Source organism: Amblyomma americanum, chromosome 5, assembly GCF_052857255.1.
Source record: "Amblyomma americanum isolate KBUSLIRL-KWMA chromosome 5, ASM5285725v1, whole genome shotgun sequence".
Lineage (NCBI taxonomy): Eukaryota > Metazoa > Arthropoda > Arachnida > Ixodida > Ixodidae > Amblyomma > Amblyomma americanum.
The window spans coordinates 200971376-200976506 of record NC_135501.1 but is presented as its reverse complement, the minus strand read 5'-3'; the positions used below and the strand labels follow the sequence as shown (position 1 = coordinate 200976506).

Genomic DNA, 5131 nt, shown 5'->3' with positions numbered 1-5131 from the left:
GAGGATGACAATTGTTACCGCTACCACCATCACGCCTACAACGGGGAGGATTATTCGACGCCAGCCTTCGCGCTTCTCGCTTGTCGTGCTCCTGGGAGTGATTTCTAGTTGTGTGGTCGAACCAACTGCAAAAACGAAAGATTGATCTGCTTGAACCACATTCCACACGAAACAAAGGTGAGAAATGCAGCCATTCCCAACATTCCCAACCCTTTATTCTTAAAAAAATTGGCAGTGACTTAAATTGGCTCACCCTGGAATTCACCGAAAAGCGAGCACGCTTGCTAAGAGTCTGAGGCTCGTCCATGGCAGCTCCACTACACGCTCGCGACAGCCGTTCTATATATACCCACACAACCAGGAGGCTACAGTGGTATCACGTGATCTTACGACACAACCATCGGATGTCATCACGTGGCCTCACATCACCCCATCGGATGGTCTTAAAGCCAAAGGCCAACCCAAAGGTCACCCAATGTCAAAGGCCAACTAAAGGTCATGGGTCAAGATCAGGGGTCAAGGGTTCGACACCATAGCTGTGGCACATATGGTCCTACACGGCCAGCGTGGTTGGGGCTGAAGGTCGTTCAAGGTCATTCCCCGGCCTACGCGACGACTGCTTTACCTAGTGTAGTGAAGCTTTTCGCTTCAAAACAGGCCCAGTGCCACTTTTCTAACAAGGGCTTTCGCTTCAATTAGGCTGTACTTACAGCGGACCGATGATTTCATTTGGTAGGATAGTTGGTTGCCAAATTCCATTGTTCCTCCCCAATGTTCCGACGCCTCTGCTGGTCGAGTGGTTGCTGCTTTTTTTCCCTGTGGGGTGAAATTATAGGAGAGTACTCCTATTATTTAATAGCACGCCCAAGTGTCTGCAGTGGCAACATGCGCGCACTCACTGGATCAGGGTTAGTGAGAACATGGTGCCACCTGAACGATAGCTGGGTGTTGAATTATCCTTTCACAGTCCTCAACAGCTTTCGTCATACGAGACGTTATTTCCCGTGATAACTGATTATCGGCAGTTATCGATCTTTCGCATGAGAGCGATATATGTTAGAGAAGCTGAAAAAGTATTTTATTGTTTTGAGTCTGCTTCCGACCTTTAACTGCAGATATGCTATCGCGGCGTTTAACCGGAGCAAAATTTCTTGTTCAAGAAAAAAAAAAGATGTAGTACTGAGTTAAAATCGCGTATGTTAAATAAAGACAGTTTTATTTTTGCTAAACCATTTTAAATATTAGTACACTGCGGTTAACTGAAGCTGGTGGAAAAAATTATACGGACTGTTCCGTGGCAACCTGAAATTGGACGGTTGAACGGGTGTCATGTTCTCAGTTTTGTTTCACAAAAAGGTGGCATAAAAGGGATATGTTTTATTATATACGACATCTGGGCGAAAACTGCTTGCATCCATCAGAATTATTCAGAAGTCGATATCGTATCGGACCACTCCAGTTTACTCCAGGGCCCTAGCATGCGGCAAAAAAAGACAGTTTTTTAACAGCTGTAGCGGTGCCTTCCATGAGCAGCCGTAGAATGACGAAATCAGCCTACGTCAGCGGAAAATCGAGGAGTGATCCGCCACACCTCGCGGTCGAGAGATGGCGCTACCGGCACAATTGCAGGGAATGCGTGTATTTAGTGTTCGGCGCCGCTGAAACATGGTTAACCTCAATCGAGTTAGCACAAATGACCCAACAAAAAATTAGCTGCAGTTTAACTGCCTGAACCTAATTAGAGAGCGAAAGCTGTCGTGTATCGGGCAACTAGATGCGGATTGGCCTGTAATGTTGAGCGCGTTCCGCACACTGTATATATGCAACGCGCCCACCCTGGCAGGCGGCAGTTCAATTAATGGTTGATCACCAAATGAACGCTGCGGCATACATATCCCCCCCCCCCCCCCCCCGACTGACGCCACAACGGCAGTTTCCATCGCGCGACATCACACGATTGTCACTTGACTATTCTACCGCCCTCTACCGGCGAATCAAGGGACAAAGCGAAAGGTCATGTAGTGTGACACCATGATAGGCTAAAAACGGTAATGGCTATAGCCACACTTGACCTCTGGCTCACTTGAAAGCCAACCGCCAACGCATGGTAAAATTGGCTTTATCTAGTGCAGTGAAGCTTTCGCTTCAAAAAAACAGCTGACGACAAAATGTCACCGCTATGCGGAAGTTGAATATAGACTTCTTCGATTTTCATTGAGTGCCGACATACGTGTGTAGCTAAACAGAACCAGCTAATCATTATTACCTCCGCTGAGCGCTGAGCCTTTGGTATCTTGCCTAGAAAGAAGCCCGATATCTTGGTGGGCCGACAAGCAGGGATTGAAGTCCTCGCTTTCGCTAAGCGCGAGGAAGCTCCCTCCTGGACAGGCGGCTCGCTTCTTGCAGCAGACGATGCCTTCACTGCAGTACCGAAAATACCGACTGTGGTAACCAGGCATAAGACATGGAACATGCATTACAATCCTGCTTGAAAAAGACCAAAGATTTTTTTCCCCTGAAGTGGACGAGGAGTTTGTTGATAAGAACGTGAATGAGAGCAGGCCGACAAATATGCTCCCGCGTACGTTGTAACAATCTCAATTTCTTCTGTAAAAAAATGCAGAGGGCACTGAAAACTGCTTATCAGTGCTGTAGAGGCTAAAGCACAAGTGTGTCATCGTGACCGTGCGACCTCGGCGCAGGTTGCGCACTGAGAACTGAAACGAAAAAGTGCCTCCGAGCGCTGATTCCGCACGCGCTGAATTCACTGAGGTCTTAGTGAAACACTTGGACGCTCATTTCGAATACCTGTCTAGAGCTAACCTCCAATATAAAATACGTCTGCTATACGCAACGAGAAATCGTATGACACCGCCGGCAACTGTGTACCACGAAAGGTTTCGTCACAATTTTAATAATAATAATAATAATTGGTTTTGGGGGAAAGGAAATGGCGCAGTATCTGTCTCATATATCGTTGGACACCTCAACCGCGCCGTAAGGGAAGGGATAAGCTAGGGAGTGAAAGAAGAAAGGAAGTGAGAGGTGCCGTAGTGGAGGGCTCCGGAATAATTTCGACCACCTGGGGATCTTTAACGTGCGCTGACATCGCACAGCACACGGGCGCCTTAGCGTTTTTCCTCCATAAAAACGCAGCCGCCGCGGTCGGGTTCGACAATTTTAATGCACAAATTGATTTTTTTTACAAAAAGGAAATGGCGCAATAACTGTCGCACAACTAGGCGGAGACCTCAACCGCGCTCTGAGGGATGAGGTAAAAATCTTAGTCTGGGAGGACATACACTTAAAGGTGCATATGGCGTAAGTTCGAATCCCTGTCTCAAGCTAGCCTCCAGCTGACTACCATGCACTTGTAAGCTATAGGCCACGGGAAATTGTATAACACCATCCGGAACGCTATACGGCGAACGGTTGTGTCACGATTTTGCTACGAATGTAGCCGAGGATACTGGTGCCACATTAAGGTCAGCCGTTGAAGGTGGGGGGAGGGGTATATATATATATATATATATATATATATATATATATATATATATATATATATATATATATATATATATATATATATATATATATATATATATATATATATGAAATTATCTTTGTAGAAAAATGGCAGTGCACGGCTTGCTGTGTGCGTCATACGGCCGCTTGATGACGTCACCCTATTTTTCTTGCCATCGCTGGAATTTTCTGTACCCCCTTTGAGCATAAACACATTGACATACTAACAAACACTGCCGGCTTTCTTTCGCCTTGAAATGCTTCTTCGTTGCTGCGTTCTACTCGCCGCGGTGGCTCAGTGGTTAGGGCACTCGGCTACTGATCTGGAGTTCCCGGGTTAGAACCCGACCGCGGCTGCTGCATTTTTATGGAGGCTAAAGTCTAAGGCGCCCGTGTGCTATGCGATGTTAGTGCACGTTTAAGATCCCCAGGTGGTCGAAATTATTCCGGAGCCCTCTACTACGGCACCTTTCTTTTTTCACTCCCTCCTTTATCCCTTCCCTTACGACGCGGTTCAGGTGTCCAATGATATACGAGACAGATACTGCGCCATTTCCTAAATTTCCCCAAAACCAATTATTGTTATTATAATTAGAGAAGGGCTAAGCCCTTACATGGGAAACCTTCTTGGCGCCGAATATCAGAAACGTTCCTGATAGTGAGGACAGTGGGACAAATCTTGACTGAATGAGCTAACCGAACGCAGAACGTGAGATAAAAATTAGCCGACGCCCAGGCAGCGAACGAATATCGAGCGTTAACTCACCGAGCAAAGATCGCCGGTTCGAATCCCTGCCACGAGCCAGACTCTAACTTAACTAGAAAGTACATGTTGCACAAAACGCTGAATCGCATGACACCACACGAAACATTCTGCGGCGAATGGTTGGCCCACAAATTTTACACGACTGTCGGGACTAAGTGCCAGTGATTTTCACTCAGGGGAGAAGTGTAAGAATCACTATTGATAATAGTAACTTCATTGTGACTAACTAGCAACTAATAACGACGCACTCACCTTTCGGAACGTCGATGCGGTTCCTGGAAGGCAGCCGATCTTCTGACGAAGTCTTCATATCGTCTGCCGTCGTCGCAGCAGCTAGTGCTGGCTGGTCGTCTCTGCGACCTTTCTTGGTTCCGGAAGTCCCGCTCACACTCCTCGCACCCTTGGTTCTGGTGCTGGTCACCGGCGAAGAACTCTTCGTGGTGATCGTGGGCGGCGTAATCCTGCAAAACAACTGGTCCTCTCCGGGAGCTGCTTCGGGTGCGACGCCCACCCCACCATGGCTTCCTCTCTTCTTTCTTGTGCCGGCCTGCGGTGAAGAGGTCTTCATTTGGCTCTTGGCGGGCGAACCAGTGGCGGGCGACTGGGCGTCTCTGCCAGCTTCGGAGGCTCCTAATTGTTGGGTGTCATACATTTTTTTCTTCTTTCTGGGGCCAGGTAGTGTCGAAGCGCTCTTTGCATTGTCTGCGGTCGACCCTTGAGAGGATGGTGGTTGGTCGCCTTTGAGAGCTGCTCTGGTTCGCACCTCTTGGGAGCCCTGCCTTTGCTTCCTTCGAGAGCCGGCTTCTGCAGAACCCTTCCGTTGTTCCCTCTTTAGAATGT

General features: G+C 47.9%; 1 long non-coding RNA gene across 1 annotated transcript; it reads right to left on the bottom strand.

Moving 5' to 3' along the window:
• Positions 1-2294: 2294 nt before the first annotated feature.
• Positions 2295-4610, bottom strand: LOC144135508 (uncharacterized). The gene is made up of 2 exons (XR_013315518.1): positions 4544-4610; positions 2295-2421 (listed from the first exon to the last, which is right to left on the bottom strand). It is a non-coding gene; the product is annotated as an uncharacterized LOC144135508 (long non-coding RNA).
• Positions 4611-5131: the final 521 nt, after the last annotated feature.